Source organism: Aulostomus chinensis, chromosome 1, assembly GCF_037954235.1.
Source record: "Aulostomus chinensis isolate RoL2024-O1b breed Wild chromosome 1, RoL_Achi_v1.0, whole genome shotgun sequence".
NCBI lineage: Eukaryota > Metazoa > Chordata > Actinopteri > Syngnathiformes > Aulostomidae > Aulostomus > Aulostomus chinensis.
This window is the reverse complement of record NC_141320.1, coordinates 27,423,257-27,441,968: the sequence shown is the minus strand read 5'-3', so window position 1 is coordinate 27,441,968 and position 18,712 is coordinate 27,423,257. Positions and strand designations below refer to the sequence as shown.

The window sequence follows — 18,712 nt, the reverse complement described above, 5'->3', positions numbered from 1 at the left end:
GCACCAGGTGCTGACCCAGGTCCTGCATGGGAGATACTGTCAGTTCTGTTCTGCCCTGCTCACAACCACAGGCTGGTGTTGAGGCCTGCAGCAACCAGGGCCCCAGTCACCAAGAGTATAAAGGCTGGTCATTGTGGCAGTGGGAGGAGTCAAAATGAAGACAGACCAATGAGAGCAGGACGTTCCTGGAGAAGTCAGAAGAACTTGACCATGTTTCCTACAGTACCCAGGAGGCCTGGTAGTTGTTGGGAAGGAAGCTCCAAAAGCAAAGAGCAGACAGCAGGACATCAAAAGAAAAGATCCAGACACTAAAACTACAAGTAGAAACAAGAAGAAATACTAAAAGCTTTGGAAAGATACTACAAGGTTGGATATACATTATTATATACACTACTATTCTCACTGACTCCTAAAGAGGGACAGGAAACATTAGAATGTGGATCAGATCAGCTGATTTCAGTGTTGAGTCCATCCCTCCATCCACTTTCTGTTCTTATCCTTTAAGGGTCATGGGGGGGGGGGGCGATCCCAGGTGACATTGGGCAAGAGGCAGGGTTCACCCTGGACAGGTCAGAATTCCTGATGATGTCATCAGGGCTTTGACAGTAGCTAGAATTCTGTCTTTGATCTCAGGAGGACATGAAAGAAACACAACTGAGGAAAGTAGAAGAGAACATTCAGCTTCATTAGAAACACTTGAACTGTTGAACAGTAGAATTTGTTTGAAACAGTTTACAACACTGAGTGACAGGATTGAAGAGGGAAGAGTTTTCTACTTTAAATTTAATTCTAACTTAAAACTGTGCATGAACATTTTTAGTCATTCATATTCTAACATACAGAGGAAGTCATGTCATTCCCTTTTTAAAAAAGAAAAACATGTGAAGCTCCTCCCCCCAGCTCCAGATGGACAGACAGACATGAGAGTGGCCAGGAAGCAAAGAAGTGTTGTGCTTCTCTCCAGTGCTCTGGTGTTGTTGTGTTCTTCTCAGCTTCATCATGTAGACCTGCTGGCACTGGGAGCTGGTGGAAGTTTGCAGCTCTCACTGGAAAGTCCTGAGGCTCCTCCCACTCTGAAGCAGGCAGTTGCTCCCAGCCAGCCCACACTTTCACTCTCTGGTGTAGGAGTGAAGAACAAAATCAGAATCAAGAACCATCACTCTTTCATTGGGGCTCCTTTCTCCTTGTTCTGATCCAGAAATTCAACAGCTTCTATCATTGATTGACAGGAAATGTTGATGACACACTGGGATTTTTGTTCTCCTGCTGTCACTGTCAAGTGCAGCTGAACATGAGAGGTAGCAGGATCATTCATGTGTTCATGTTTCCAGCAGACAAGGAGGAAACCTGGGAGGACTTCAGTGACTTTGATCACTGGTTCTCACTTCATCTTCTCAGTATAAAGTTCAAAGCGAGCTGGCCAGGAGTTGAACCTAGAATCTTCTGATCCGAAGTCAGACGCGTTGTCCATTGCGCCACCAGCCCTACAGAGGGGAGGTGCTTATACAAAAAGAGTCAACACCTTCATTTGTATGTCAGAAAATTTCAATGATATGGTGGCATTTTCTGTTTTTGTGCTGTCTGATTGTCTAAATATCAGGTTTAGATCATCAAATTAACACTGGAACAAAACATAATAAACATTAATTATTTAACATTCAAAAAAAATAAGAAAGAGAACCTGCATCATCCCAGCCATGAAGACCTCAACATGGTTGAAGAGAAAGTCTTGTGGTGGATTCTTGTGTTTTGCAGCATCCTTGATGAGTCTGCATAGAAACATTGGTGTTGTGGACCAACATCCACCAGGAGTGGAGCTCAACCAAGAAGAGCAAGAGGAGAATGTTTGTGGAGGAGCTGGGAAGTTCCCTGGTCAAGCCACACACTGAGGGAAGGGAACGGACGCCCCGAGACCCAGACGCTGCAGCCTTGCTCAGACACCTGCAGAGCTCAGCAGCACTCCATCCATGCCATCAGCAACACAGAGAGCATCCACACCAGCGTCCTCCTCAGCAGCCCTGCCTCAACACCAACCAGAACAGCCACAGCCACAACCCCCTCAGGACCTGGTTCAAGACGAAAGAGGGTCAGGACTGCCCAAGCAGTCGGGACAGCAGGACGGACGGATGGTGCTTCAACTGCAGGAACATCTCTGGAAAGAACACACAGAAGTGACACACAAGCATCTGAACACACACACACACACACACACACACACATACACACACACACACACACACACACACAGGCACATACACACACACACATATACACACACATACACACACACACACACACACACACACACACACACACACACATGCATGTTCTTCCACACAGAGACTTTTCCTCTGTTTTTGTTTTTTCCTGGTTTTGAACCAGTAACTGGTTTCTGTTGGTTTGGTTTGCTTGACTGGTTGTTGTTTGTTGACCTTCCAAATCCATATTTTGGGTTCTGGCTTGTTCTGCTTTTCATTTTGTGTTTGTATTAAAGTTCTGTTACTGAAAAAGAGACTTTTTTCTCTTTTTCTTGAAGTAAATATATGAGGTTCTAAACTGACCCGTAACACCATGGATGTTCCAATAGTTAATGATATTAAAATGAATACTAAATCAAACCAGTCCATGTCAGAGATGTGTTCTAACACCCTCAGTAACGGTCAGGAAACACAACAACCTTTGGTTTATTTCTAGGATTTTCTTGAGGTTCATTTTGCCATTTTTTTTAACTGAAATCGAGGGTTTAGTGACTAAAAAAAGGCCCAGAGGCCCACAACTAAATCTTCAAACCAATATTTCCATGATAAGGAAGCCTAACAAGGAAACAAGAGATGGAAACAACTTGGAGGATAGAAAATTGTTTTATTTTATTTGACAGCTGATTGAAGACGTGGGTCAAAACTGACCGTTACCATGGAGATGGGAACAGAAAGCTGACACAAGAGGAAGGTTCCAGCTCTGAAAAAGGAGTTTGATCAAAATCTTGAACTGCCAGTAGAAATATCCTTTTGTATGTTGACCTTTGTTGACAGAAGTCACTTTAGCTTGGCAGTGAAAAGAACGGCTGCTAGCTTGACAAAGAACTGCACAAACCAGGTTCAAGCTGGACTTTGGACCCTGGTATCTGGAACGACTCCATCAACTCCTAATCTAGCAGCTCTGCTGGGTCCAACTATTTTACAGAACATTTGACAGACCTGAGGAGCAGTGAGGACACACATGAGTTGATCACATGATCCACTGAAGCACCATTTTACCTGCCACTGAGGTCACCAACATGAGCTGGAGTTGGGACTCTTGAACTGAACCTGGTATCACAGCGACCCCTACTGCTGCAAAATGGAACAGCAACACTGAACCAAGTACAGGATTGGAGGGAGACTGATGGTTGCTGTTTGGGTTTTGAAGAACAAGGAGGGCGTGGCTTCAAGCTGGATTCTCAGAGACTATTTCCCCAACCTCTACATTGGAATCTACACTGTCATCCAGTCACATGACTGAAGTCATCCAGTCATGTGACTGAAAACTCCCCCCAAAAAATCAATCTCCTCCTAAACCGTAAATGCCAAGGCTTCCAAACTTTCACACATTACTCTCCCAACTGTGCTGATTAAAAGTTGTTCAAGGTTAATATACTACGCGCTCGGTTTGGATTTTATAAGCCGTCAAAGTGGGGGAGACACTTTTCGCCTTACAATTGAAGTCTATGGGGAGAGTGTGTCCTCTCAGGGTACATACTCTCAAACAAATGCTTCTCACATCTACACCATACATTCCACAGCTTTTAAAAACACACCACTGTATTCCTGACAAAAATCCCTACAAAAATATGGTATTTTGTGTGACTTTTGACCAACGTATGCCGACTTATTCAGCTTTTACACACTACATTTCTCTGAATCCTCCACTCTCTCCACTCCAGCACAGATCAGACACAGTGCAGCGGGGGAGGGGTTCTTAAAGGGCCAGCTGGCAGCTCTGCTCTCAGCTCTGCTCTCAGCTCTGACAGAGATGGCAGAGAGCGAGCAGAGAAGGGAGGGGCTCTTAAAGGGCCGGCTCTCAGCTCTGCTCTCACACTGTGCAGCGCACTGAGGCTCGTATCTCCTAAACTACAAGGCCTAGGGATTTGCCGATTACACCGTTGGACTCGGGCCGGTGTCAAGGACGCGGCCATAGGCCGCGCGGGGGCTCAGGCCCTAACAACGCTGCTTGCAGCTTTAATATTTAACCCTGTGTTTTCTCCTGTTCGTCCTGGTTCCATTAAGTTTTGTGACGTTTAGTTTATGTCTGATTCGCTTTCTCCCATCGTCCAGTCTCCCATCATCCAGTCTCCCATCGTCCAGTCTCCCATCGTCCAGTCTCCCCGCCATAATCAATAAACCTCTTTTGTGCACTGCCCTACACTGTCTGCAATTGGGTCTCCATCATTCCCTCACCATCCTCAACCCCCAAATCCTGACAACTTCTTGCCCCAACGCCAGGGACGACACATCTGCGAATGCTGACTCCAGGACAGGGAGACGATCTCCAGAGCTCTGGATTCTTTTCTGTTGATCTGAATAAATTCTTTTGAACCAACTAGAAGGTGTCCTCTCCAGATTTTGAACAGCACAGTACAGAGTCTGTGGGTCCTGATTGATTAATGATGACTTGGTGAAAAATTCCTACACGAGCAAAAATAACAGGGTCTTTGCCCCGGAGGTACCCCGAGGTAGAAGTGGGACAAAGTGAGAGTGCAGAGGGGAGAGTCGAGGCTTGAAGCGCCCCTCCCCCGCTGACGTAAAGTGAGAGCGCAGAGGGGAGAGTCGAGGCTTGAAGCGCCCCTCCCCCGCTGACGTAAAGTGAGAGCGCAGAGGGGAGAGTCGAGGCTTGAAGCGCCCCTCCCCCGCTGACGTAAAGTGAGAGCGCAGAGGGGAGAGTCGAGGCTCGAAGCACCCCTCCCCCGCTGCTCCCTCCCCCTATGTCAGAGGGGAGAGTTGAGGCTTGAAGCGCCCCTCCCCCGCTGACGTAAAGTGAGAGTGCAGAGGGGAGAGTCGAGGCTTGAAGCGCCCCTCCCCCGCTGCTCCCTCCCCCTATGTCAGAGGGGAGAGTTGAGGCTTGAAGCGCCCCTCCCCCGCTGACGTAAAGTGAGAGCGCAGAGGGGAGAGTCGAGGCTTGAAGCGCCCCTCCCCCGCTGACGTAAAGTGAGAGTGCAGAGGGGAGAGTCGAGGCTTGAAGCGCCCCTCCCCCTCTGACGTAAAGTGAGAGCGCAGAGGGGAGAGTCGAGGCTCGAAGCCCCCTCCCCCGCTGACGTAAAGTGAGAGCGCAGAGGGGAGAGTCGAGGCTCGAAGCGCCCCTCCCCCTCTGACGTAAAGTGAGAGCGCAGAGGGGAGAGTCGAGGCTCGAAGCGCCCCTCCCCCGCTGCTCTCTCCCCCTGTGTCAGAGGGGAGAGTCGAGGCTTGAAGCCCCCTCCCCCGCTGCTCTCTCCCCCTGTGTCAGAGGGGAGAGCAGAGCAGGTTTTTAGAGTTTTTCATGTGAAAAAGTGTCCTAAACCCCAGATGTTGTCCAACAGTGGAATGTACCATCATCATTTTGTAGGGATTTGTGTCAGGAATTCAGTGGTGTGTTTTTTGAAGGTGTGGGAGTTTTAATTTGGATGTGACCAGCCTGTGTTTGACAGTCTGGACCAGGAGGGGAGACAGCCTGGACCAGGAGGGGAGACAGTCTGGACCAGGAGGGGAGACAGCCTCCCCGTGCGCTTCCATTGGAGCTGACAGTTCCCAGACAGCAACACTGCAGCAGATCTGCTCCAGACCGTGGATGAGATTTGGTGCAGACCCGTTTGCCAGATCTGCACCGGGGTCTTTATTCACAACGGCCCAATACCGGCAACAATATAGATTACTGATCTGGAACGGACGTGGGCCGGTTGTGGCCCAGTACAGTTAAAAACTCAATGACATTTTTTTTGGATTCAGCACAAATCTGTGATTCACATTTCACATCTGGACCAAATGCGGTCCACATATGCAGCACAACCAGGAACAGATCTGGGCCAGTTCTGGTCCAGCCTACAGCTATGACATTTGGTTCAGATCTGGCACAGAGCCATGATTCACATCTTACATCTGGGCCAAATGTGTACTCAGACAGCACAAAGAAATGCACAAATTGTCTTCAAAAATATTTATTCTTCAGTTCACATTGAAATCATTCACTGGTCTCTTTGTCAGCACAACATTCTTTTGGGCTTTTCAAAATAAAATCATTCAAACTTTGTTGCAAACTGTAGTCTTCAAAAATATTTAGGCTTATTCTTTTATTAACATTTGAAACACACACTGCTCTCCTTGTCAGCACAACTGAGCTTTGATTTTGTTTTTCAAAATAAAATAATTTTAATTTTCTATTACAAAGTGCAGTTTTCAAAAACATTCAGGCATCTTGTTTGGTTCACATTTAAAACACACACTGCTCTCTTTGTCAGCACAACTTTTTATTTTGGCTTTTCAAAATAAAATTATTCCAATTTTGTTACAAACTGCAATGCGTTTAAAACTATAAATTATAAAGTATTTTGGTGGAACGAACCTTTAAAACTATAAATTAGAAAGTATTTTGGTGGAACGAACCTTTAAAACTATAAATTAGAAAGAATTTTGGTGGAACGAACCTTTAAAACTATAAATTTGAAAGTATTTTGGTGGAACGAACCTTTAAAACTATAAATTTGAAAGTATTTTGGTGGAACGAACCTTTAAAACTATAAATTAGAAAGTATTTTGGTGGAACGAACCTTTAAAACTATAAATTAGAAAGTATTTTGGTGGAACGAACCTTTAAAACTATAAATTAGAAAGTATTTTGGTGGAACGAACCTTTAAAACTATAAATTAGAAAGTATTTTGGTGGAACGAACCTTTAAAACTATAAATTAGAAAGTATTTTGGTGGAACGAACCTTTAAAACTATAAATTAGAAAGTATTTTGGTGGAACGAACCTTTAAAACTATAAATTAGAAAGTATTTTGGTGGAACGAACCTTTAAAACTATAAATTAGAAAGTATTTTGGTGGAATGAACCTTTAAAACTATAAATTATAAAGTATTTTGGCGGAATGAACCTTTAAAACTATAAATTAGAAAGTATTTTGGTGGAACGAACCTTTAAAACTATAAATTAGAAAGTATTTTGGTGGAATGAACCTTTAAAACTATAAATTATAAAGTATTTTGGCGGAATGAACCTTTAAAACTATAAATTAGAAAGTATTTTGGTGGAACGAACCTTTAAAACTATAAATTAGAAAGTATTTTGGTGGAACGAACCTTTAAAACTATAAATTAGAAAGTATTTTGGTGGAACGAACCTTTAAAACTATAAATTAGAAAGTATTTTGGTGGAACGAACCTTTAAAACTATAAATTAGACAGTATTTTGGTGGAACGAACCTTTAAAACTATAAATTAGAAAGTATTTTGGTGGAACGAACCTTTAAAACTATAAATTAGAAAGTATTTTGGCGGAATGAACCTTTAAAACTATAAATTAGAAAGTATTTTGGTGGAACGAACCTTTAAAACTATAAATTTGAAAGTATTTTGGTGGAATGAACCTTTAAAACTATAAATTAGAAAGTATTTTGGCGGAATGAACCTTTAAAACTATAAATTAGAAAGTATTTGGTGGAAATGGAAGAAACCATTTATACTATAGTTAAAAATTAAAGGACAGGAAGTAGTATTTTGGTGGAATAAACCTTTAATACGATAGTTAGAAAGGAGTATTTTGCTATCATCTAATTCGATAGGTGGCGCTGTCACCAAAAAACAAAAGTCCAACAAATGCATGTTATCATCCAATTCAGTACGGGGTGCTGTGGGGTCCTGGAACTGCAGCTCTCTGGTGCTGCTGTGGGGTCCTGGAACTGCAGCTCTCTGGTGCTGCAGGATCTCCTCTTGGAAAGCCTCACACTTCAGAGATTTTTGCTCTGTGGGGGCGGGACCTTCTCCAGAGGTGATTGACACATGTGAGCTCTGGGTGTCAGAGTTGTTTTGGTCAGGTTGTGAAAGGGAAGTTGACTCAACTGGTATCTGTGTCAGTTAAAAGCCTCACAGTTCAGAGTCGTTCCATAATCTAGGAGTAGAAACCAAAGTCTCCTACGACGAGGATGGGATTGGAACCCACGCCTGCAGAGCTCAATGGATCAGCAGTCCATCACCTTAACCACTCGGCCACCTCGTCTCCTGACCACCATGATGTGCTGCTTTCTCTGAGCCTTTGAAACAGTGAACTCTTTGGAGCCCATTTGTCAGAAATGGACCCAGCAGGAGCCACTGAACACAACTCTGACATCATCAGGCTTCTTCCCAGCAGCTTGGTGCTCCAGAAGGAAGAATCCAGACCATCGCTACATCATCAGAGTGAACACCAGCTGATGTTGACCAGTTTAACAAGCCTTTGACTGCTAAATGACATCCAAGCTCAGATTCTCTTGTCCTGGTAGAACAAGTCAGTGTTGAAGAAGATGAGAGCACCAGTCTCTTTCATCCAATGCTGGAACAGCGTTAGACTGAAGGTCTGAAGGTCCCTGGTCTGGTCCAGGTTTCAACAGGGGACCAGCATCAGCCAGCATTTAAATGTGGACAACAGTGGAGGTGAAGCCCACATCAAGGAAACCAGCCTCCTATCACTGTCCTGTGCTGAGTTTCTTTAAAAAATGTGAGACAACCTCAAGAGTTTCTGTTTCCTGTGTTGGACTTTGCCTCAGAGAATCAGAGCCAATCAAAAGCTTGTTGGTCTTGGATGCTGGTCATCAGGAGCAATGAGGGGCTCAGTGTCTTGCTCAAGGACACTTCAACATGGTCACCAGCTGAAGTGAGAACTGAACCAGCAACTCTGCTGGACGGCCACTCTGCCTCCAGGCCGTGCCCCCCTAACCTGAATCATCATGATGTTATTATTTGTTGCTTTAATTCACCAAATGTGTGACGTGGTGAGTTTGTCAGGAGTTTAAAGACCAAAGTTGTGAACACACAGAGAAGTAAACCTGTCAAAGCTGCTTCACTTGATGAGAGAAACTGAGGAACTGATAGAAGAGCAACAAAGAAAATGGAGTCAGAAGGTCGTCTTCTTCACCGCTCAGTCACAACACTGACACACACACACACACACACACACACACACACACACACACACACACACACAAATAGTTTGTCTTTGAGAGAGGACAAAAAAATCTTTGACTGTGCTGACATGAACTTTCATTGTCTAATTTCAGTCTCCTACAAAAGTGTGTGAATGTGGTCGTTGTGGCCGAGTGGTGAAGGCGATGGACTAGAAATCCATTGGGGTCTCCCTGCTCAGGTTGGAGTCCTGCCAACAACGTTAAACTGTTGACAATTTAAATTTGACTCATTTTTCCTCCACACTGTCCTTCATCACAGCATTTAACATCAGGACTGCTCCCAGATCAGCTCCATGACCTCATCCCTGCACCAGAGTCCCGCCCAAGTTCATCAAAAACCGCCAAGCATAAATATATAATATGTATATAATGTGAACACACCTGTACAGGTGCGTTAGTGTGCTTAATAATAGAGAATGAGTGAAGGGTTTGTTCAGAGTGGAGTGCAGTACCACAGTCAGGCCAGCAGGTGGGGCTTTCATTGGTGCTGTCTACCTAATTGCAGTATCTGTGCTGTGCCAGCAGAGGTCGTGCTTCCCCACCAATCTTCTAGGGTGTCTGAGTGGTGCCGCCATGTTTAGGTCGTAGCAGGAGGACGTAGGTTTCCGCTTGGCAATTTGGATGTAGCGAAAGTCACGTTATGAATGGAGGGCTGAGTTGGAGCAGAGGGGGGCAGGATCCTGGGGGTGGACTGTCTTTAGGGGGCTGAGGTGTCTGGTGGTCTTGGTGGACCCTCTGCATCTCAAGCTGAGACCAGAGTCCTGTGTTCTTGAGTCATTGTTTATAGTCTCTGTTGTTGGAGCGCTCAGTGTGGTCCCTGATGGTCTAGTGGCTAGGATTTGGCGCTCTCACCGCCGCGGACCGGGTTTGATTCCCGGTCAGGGAATGAGTTATTTAGAGGTTGAGGGAGAGGTGATCAGGTGGTCCACATGATGGTGGAGGTGATGAACTGTGAGTCCATCATGGCTCCACTCTCACCCCCATTGTAGTGTTCTTGGTTCACTCTGCCATGGCCCCATGTTGAAGGGTGACTGTCTCATTCAGGTCCAACCCTTTGTTAGACTCTATTAAGTCACTGACTCCCAAACTCTGTCATCCTCCTTAGTAGCTTTGGTCATTGATGATCTGCAATGGTTCATGGGGGTGGAGCCTATCCCAGCAGCCCTCAGGTGAGGGGCGGGGTTTATCCTGGACAGGTCACCAGTCCATGGCAGGGCCAACACATAGAAACAGATTGATTATAAAAATGTTCATCCCCAGTTTGAAGTTAGAGACAGGATTTAAGTGTGGAAGGTTTTTGTGTCTTCAATTTAATTCTGAGTGTTGTAAACTGTTTCTAACAAACTCTACTGTTGAACAGTCAAAATGTTTTCTAACCAAGCTGAATGCTCTCATATACTTTTTAAAGTTGAGTTTCTTTCATGTCCTCCTGAGATCAAAGACAGAATTCTAGGTACAAATAAATACACTATCAAAGCCCTGATGACATCATCATCAATTCTGACTTTGATCTGGAGGCTCTTGCTTTCTTGCTTCAAATAAAAAAACGTTGTTCCAGGGAAAAGTCTGCACACACACACACACACACACACACACACGCACACGCACACACACACACACACAGCCTGTCTTCAGTATAAAATGGTCTGTCACGTTCTCTCACGTTGGAAGATTTCTCTGACTCCATTGTGAATAAAGAGACTCTTCATCTGCCACCTGAGTCTTGATCCACTGATTCCTCTGATCCACCTCTTTCTGCTCCAACAAGGCTGACATGGATCAGGTGGGTCCATGTCATCCAATCAGGAGGTTTCTCCTCTCAGTTAATTTTCTTCATCCCAGTTTAGATTGATTCTCCTCAGCCTGATGAAGGAGCATCTGATCAGGTGTTTGGCTGCTTGTTGGTTGTAATTCCATAGATTTTAATCTCAGATGTTATAGAATTAATAAGAACATCTTAAAGACCTTCGTCCAACACTTGAAACTCTCCTGTCTGTCCAGGCCCAACTGGCCTTTGGTAGTGAGGTGGTGGATGCATGTGTTTGAAATGAGGCTGGTGTTGCTGTGAGGAGCCACTAGAGGGAGACACCTGTCGTTCCTCCCAGCTGACAACGAGGCTTCACAGCTGCATTTGAAGCTGTCCTTTATTGGTCCCAACTGTCTTGAGCTCAGGGGCCAAACTCACCAACAACACTTCCTCCTGGTCATGTGGTCTGTTTGTCAGGAGATTCAATCCAAAGTTGTTGACACACAAGAGAAGAAAACACGTCAAAGTTTGTTCATTTTTATGAATCAAACTGAAAATGAACAGAAGAGTGACAGTGAAAATGGATTCAAAAATAATGAATAATCATGAATAATGAATAAATACTCAGAATTTACTGGCATTTGACTGCATTTTGTGGTTAATCAGTAGATGAAAGAGGAACATATATATTCTATACATGTGATGTACGTACGTGGCTGTGGACAAAAGCGTCTGCTCAATGAAATTGTAGGATTGTAGACTTCTATAAATGTAGAATATAATTGTAGAAATGCTCTCTCTCACCACCCCCAACGTCTGTGCCAGGGTCTCTGGCCAGTGGTCAGTGGCTCCTATCACCTGCCCAGGATGGATCCAGCTTGCTTGTCTTTGTAATTCTGCACTTATTAGAGACCTGGAAACAAAGGAATGCTGAAAAAGAGAAAATAGGACCTCACACAAATGGGCTTGTGACAGAAATTAAGATCATTTTGTGAATATCCATCCTCTTCAAATGTGTGTGTGAATGTGGTCGTTGTGGCTGAGTGGTGAAGGCGATGGACTAGAAATCCATTGGGGTGTCCCTGCTCAGGTTGGAGTCCTGCCAGCAACGTTAAACTGTTGATGTTCCATGTCAGGGTGAACGTCCTACCTGTGCCTGATTCAGTGTGGTGGCTCACACCTGAATTTATCCAAACTAGCTAACTTCTTAACGCCAATCTACACAGTTTGAATCATCAAAACCTCAAACTGCAGTAAGAATTTTCAATTCTCTCATCCACAACAATCCTCATCAATAAAATCTGGAAGAAGGAACCGCAGAAAGTCTGCAGGAGAACGTAGACGAGTGCTGCCACCGACCCGTCGTGGGGAGGACCGGTAACGTGGCGACCCCACTTCCCAAAAGAAGCTGACCGTCCAGCGCACCCTCATCACCCAATAAGGACCTCGGGGACATCCTGGACTCGGTTGACAGGAAACTAACAAGTTTCCATGCTGGACTCTCTCGTGGAAATCCTCCACAAAGAGCCTCCATGAGTCTCTGGGACTCAGCCAGCAAAAGGTGGCTTCACTGGCCGCTAAAAATCAAGCCCTTAAAGCCTCCAGCCTCCCATCACTGTTTCCTCCCTCTCAAATATGTATCCTGAAATATGGATTTGAGTCTTTAGATGCTGTAACGTCCAAAGATCATATTCTTATTGACCCTCCCCCTTCTTTGTTCCACCATGGAGAGAGGAGAACTTTCTTCTAGTTTAGTGGATGAACATAGAGGGACTACACCTGGATCTCTGTGTTTAACAAACAATTGAGTTAAACATCAGGAGTCATGAGTTTGCTCAAAACTACTGACTTGGACTGAGTTCAGTGAGTTTATAGCCAACAATTCTCCATCAGCCAGCACATCCTGCAAAAGCAAGGATGACAATTTTCCTTTTAAAAAGCAGGAACGTTGCGCAGATCCAGGATCAGTGGGAACGGCTGTTTGCTTTAAATGGTTGGGGAAAGAGTCGATTTATTGTCGAGTCAATGTTATTTATATTGTGCCACATCACAACAAAAGTTCTCTCAAGACACTTGACAGGTAGAGCAGGTCCAGAACCACACTCCTTCAATGAATTCACGTATGTGAAGATATTCAACTGATGTGACAAATTCTCATGACAATGAGTCCAGAGAGCCTGTCAGCGTTGACATTCCCCTGGTGTCAGGGAAGTCATGTCAACGGACCTGGAGCCTGTAGTTGGTGTCCGTCCTTGATATCCTCACAAACAGGTCATCAAACTTGGCCCTCGTCAGCTTGAAGGACAGCTGGAAACGGCCTTCGTCCAGGCACAGTTCTTGGAGAAAGAGAGTTAAGAAGTTTAGAGTTCCAAGAAGCTTCTTCAGTTTGTTCAGTTTGGTCCTGGAGAACTGTTCAATGTGTCATGACTTCAGAAGCTCCAATCCTCTCTAAGGTCCAGTGAGAGTGGAAGAGATTATAAATGAGAGAAGCAGGGCCCTCCCTCAGAACTGAACCAGCTTAGTTGGGAGAGCGTTAGACTGAAGATCTAAAGGTCCCTGGTCCAATCCCAGGTTTCAGCAGAGGAGCAGCATTGACTTTACTTTCCAGTGGAGGAACTGCAGACATGAAGGAAACGAACATCTTGTCCTGTGCATTCTTGTGACATTCAGGACATTTTTGGAGCCTCTTGTTGGATTTTGCCACAGAGAATCAGAGCCAATCAAAAGCCTGGTGGACTTTAACATGGAGGACTGAACAAGTCAAGAAAGCATCAGTTTGACCTTCACAGGTGTTTCTGTTCCTGTCTCAATGCTGTAGAAAGAGCCTGAGGAGCTCAGACGGTAGAGCATCAGACTTTTAATCTGAGGGTCCAGGGTTCAAGTCCCTGTTCAGGTGCTGTGGAGGTTCCAGTGTTTGACAACATGGTACTGGATGAAGTTTAGTGTTGAACAAACTGTCATCATCAAAAGTAGAAGTGTTCTTGTCTTGCCACTGTGGGGCAGTTGCTAGAAAAGTGACCAACAATAATTTCATGTGGCATGCAGTTAACAAAAGACCACAAATGACACTGGTCAAGTTAATTTTATTTGTATTGCGCCAAATCACAACAAAGTTCTCTCATGACTCTTTACTAGTAGAGCAGGTCCAGCACCAAACTCCTTCAATGAACCTCCACCCAACAATTCTCCATCAGCAAGCACATCCTGCAACAGTGGTGATGAAAACCTTCCTTTTAACAGGCAGGAACGTCGAGCAGATCCAGGATCAGTGGGGACGAGGTTACAAACAAAGGTACATCAAAACCTCAAAATAATGCTACAGTGATGTCGGAAGAATTGCTAATGAACTCAAAATGATGCTCACAGTAATGGAGGAAGAGTTGCTACAAACCTCAAAATAATGCGACAGTGATGTCAGAAGAATTGCTAATGATCTCAAAATGATGCGACAGTGATGTAGTGATAGTTGCTATAAACTCAGTGATTCTTTCAGTAATGAAGTGAAAGTTTCGAACAACCTCAAAGTGATGCTGACAGTCATGTAGTAAGAGTTGCTACGAACCTCCAAAAAATGCGACAGTGATGTCAGAAGAATTGCTAATGATCTCAAAATATTGCGACAGTGATGGAGTCAGAATTGCTAATGAACTCAAAATGATGCTAACAGTAATGTAGTGATAGTTGCTAATAAACTCAGTGATGCTTACAGTAATGTCGTAAGTGTTTCGAACAATTTCAAATGATGCTGAAAGTCATGCAGTAAAAGTTGCTACGAACCTCAAAATATTGTGACAGTGATGTCGTGAGAATTGCTCATAAACTCAAAATGATGCTAACAGTAATGTAGTGAGAGTTGCTAATAAACTCAGTGATGCTGAGAGTAATGTAGTAAGAGTTACTAATAACCTCAAAATAATGCTACAGTGATGTCATAAGAATTGCTAATGAACTCAAAATGATGCTAACAGTAATGTAGTGATAGTTGCTAATAAAATCAGTGATGCTTTCAGTAATGAAGTGAAAGTTTCGAATAACCTCAAATTGATGCTGACAGTCATGTAGTGAGAGTTGCTACTAACCTCAAAATAATGCGACAGTGATGTTGGAAGAATTGCTAATGATCTCAAAATGTTGCGACAGTGATGGAGTAAGAATTGCTAATAAACTCAAAATGATGCTAACAGTAATGTAGTGATAGTTGCTCATGATCTCAAAGTGATGCTGACAGAAATGTAGTAAGAGTTGCGAATAAACTCAAAATGATGCTAACAGTAATGTAGGAAGAGTTGAAACTCACCTCAAAATGATGCGACAGTGATGTAGTGAGAGTTGCTACTAACCTCAAAATAATGCGACAGTGATGTTGGAAGAATTGCTAATGATCTCAAAATGTTGCGACAGTGATGGAGTAAGAATTGCGAATAAACTCAAAATGATGCTAACAGTAATGTAGTGATAGTTGCTCATGATCTCAAAGTGATGCTGACAGAAATGTAGTAAGAGTTGCTAATAAACTCAAAATGATGCTAACAGTAATGTAGGAAGAGTTGAAACTCACCTCAAAATGATGCGACAGTGATGTAGTAAGAATTGCTAATGATCTCAAAATGATGCGACAGTGATGTCGTAAGAATTGCGAATGAACTCAAAATGATGCTAACAGTAATGAAGTGAAAGTGGCTATGAACTCAGCGATGTTTACAGAAATGTAGTAAATGTTTCGAACAACCTCAAAGTGATGCTGACAGTCGTGTAGTAAGAGTTGTGACTTACCACAAAATAACACGACAGTGATGTCGGAAGAATTGCTAAAGATCTCAAAATGATGCGACAGTGATGTAGTAAAAGTTGCTACGAACCTCAAAATATTGCGACAGTGATGTCGGAAGAATTGCTAATGAACTCAAGATGATGCTAACAGTAATGTAGTGATAGTTGCTAAGAAACTCAGTGATGCTTAGAGTAATGTAGTAAGAGTTGCTACGAACCTTAAAATAATGCAACAATAATGTAGTAGAGTTGCTACGAACCTCAAAATAATGTGACAGTGATGTCAGAAGAATTGCTAATGATCTCAAAATGATGCGACAGTGATTTAGTAAGAATTGCTAATGAACTCTAAATGATGCTAACAGTAATGGAGTGAACGTTTCGAATAACCTCAAAGTGATGCTGACAGTCATGTACTAAGAGTTGCTACCAACCTCAAAATAATGCGACAGTGATGTCAGAAGAATTGCTAATGATCTCAAAATGATGCGACAGTGATTTAGTAAGAATTGCTAATGAACTCAAAATGATGCTAACAGTAATGGAGTGAACGTTTCGAATAACCTCAAAGTGATGCTGACAGTCATGTAGTAAGTGTTGCTACGAACCTCAAAATAATGCGACAGTAATGTCGTAAAAGTTGCTACGAACCTAAAAATATTGCGACAGTGATGTAGTAAAAGTTGCTACGAAACTCAAAATATTGCGACAGTGATGTCGAAAGAATTGCTAATGAACTCAAAATGATGCTAACAGTAATGTAGTGATAGTTGCGAATCAACTCAGTGATGCTTACAGTAATGTAGTAATTGTTGCTACGAACCTCAAAATAATGCTACAGTAATGTCGGAAGAATTGCTAATGAACTCAAAATGATGCTAAAAGTAATGCAGTGAAACTTTCAAATAACCTCAAAGTGATGCTTACAGTCATGTAATAAGTGTTGCTACGAACCTCAAAATAATGCGACAGTAATATAGTAAAAGTTGCTACGAACCTCAAAATATTGTGACAGTGATGTCGGAAGAATTGCTAATGAACTCAAAATGATGCTAACAGTAATGTAGTGATAGTTGCTAATCAACTCAGTCATGCTTACAGTAATGTCGTAAGTGTTTCGAATAACTTCAAAGTGATGCTGACAGTAATGTAGTAAAAGTTGCTACGAACCTCAAAATATTGCGACAGTGATGTCAGAAGAATTGCTAATGAACTCAAGATGATGCTAACAGTAATGTAGTGATAGTTGCGAAGAAACTCAGTGATGCTTACAGTAATGTAGTAAGTGTTTCGAACAACCTCAAAGTGATGCTGACAGTCATTTAGTAAGAGTTGCTGATGAACTCAATTCAATGCTACAGTGATGTCGTGAGAATTGCTCCTAAACTCAAAATGATGCTAACAGTAATGTAGTGATAGTTGCGAATAAACTCAAAGTGATGCTGACAGTAATATAGTAAGAGTAGCTACCAACCTCAAAATAATGCGACAGTGATGTCAGAAGAATTGCTAATGATCTCAAAATGATGCGACAGTGATTTAGTAAGAATTGCGAATGAACTCAAAATGATGCTAACAGTAATGGAGTGAACGTTTCGAATAACCTCAAAGTGATGCTGACAGTCATGTACTAAGAGTTGCTACGAACCTCAAAATAATGCGACAGTGATGTCAGAAGAATTGCTAATGATCTCAAAATGATGCAACAGTGGTGTAGTAAGAATTGGTAATGAACTAAAAATGATGCTAACAGTAATGGAGTGAAACTTTCGAATAACCTCAAAGTGATGCTTACAGTCATGTAGTAAGTGTTGCTACGAACCTCAAAATAATGCGACAGTAATGTAGTAAAAGTTGCTACGAACCTAAAAATATTGCGACAGTGATGTAAAAAAAGTTGCTACGAAACTCAAAATATTGCGACAGTGATGTCGAAAGAATTGCTAATGAACTCAAAATGATGCTAACAGTAATGTAGTGATAGTTGCTAATCAACTCAGTGATGCTTACAGTAATGTAGTAAGTGTTTCGAATAACCTCAAAGTGATGCTGACAGTCATGTAGTAAGAGTTGCTACGAACCTCAAAATAATGTGACAGTAATGTCAGAAGAATTGCTAATGATCTCGCAATGTTGCGACAGTGATGTCGTAAGAATTGCTAATGAACTCAAAATGATGCTAAAAGTAATGCAGTGAAACTTTCAAATAACCTCAAAGTGATGCTTACAGTCATGTAGTAAGTGTTGCTACGAACCTCAAAATAATGCGACAGTAATATAGTAAAAGTTGCTACGAACCTCAAAATATTGTGACAGTGATGTCGGAAGAATTGCTAATGAACTCAAAATGATGCTAACAGTAATGTCGTGATAGTTGCTAATCAATTCAGTGATGTTTACAGAAATGTAGTAAGTGTTTCGAACAACCTCAAAGTGATGCTGACAGTCATTTCGTCAGAGTTGCTAATGAACTCAATTCAATGCTACAGTGATGTCGTGAGAATTGCTCATAAACTCAAAATGATGCTAACAGTAATGTAGTGATAGTTGCTAATAAACTCAAAGTAATGCTGACAGTAATGTATTAAGAGTTGCTACGAACCTTTAAATAAAGCAACAGTAATGTAGTTAGAGTTGCTACGAACCTCAATATAATGCGACAGTGATGTCAGAAGAATTGCTAATGAACTCAAGATGATGCTAACAGTAATGTAGTGGTAGTTGCTAATCAAGTCAGTGATGCTTACAGTAATGTAGTAAGAGTTGCTACGAACCTTAAAATAATGCAACAATAATGTAGTAAGAGTTGCTACGAACCTCAAAATAATGTGACAGTGATGTCAGAAGAATTGCTAATGATCTCAAAATGATGCGACAGTGATGTAGTAAGAATTGCTAATGAACTCAAAATGATGCTAACAGTAATGTAGTGATACTTGCTAATCAACTCAGTGATGCTGACAGTAATGTAGTTAGTGTTTCGAATAACCTCAAAGTGATGCTGACAGTCATGTAGTGATAGTTGCTA

At 42.6% G+C, this 18,712-nt stretch overlaps 1 non-coding gene across 1 annotated transcript; it reads right to left on the bottom strand.

The window, feature by feature from the left end:
* Positions 1 to 1,412: 1,412 nt before the first annotated feature.
* On the bottom strand, positions 1,413 to 1,485 carry trnar-ucg (transfer RNA arginine (anticodon UCG)). Its single transcript has one exon. It is a non-coding gene; the product is annotated as a tRNA-Arg (tRNA).
* Between the last annotated feature and the right edge of the window lie 17,227 nt (positions 1,486 to 18,712).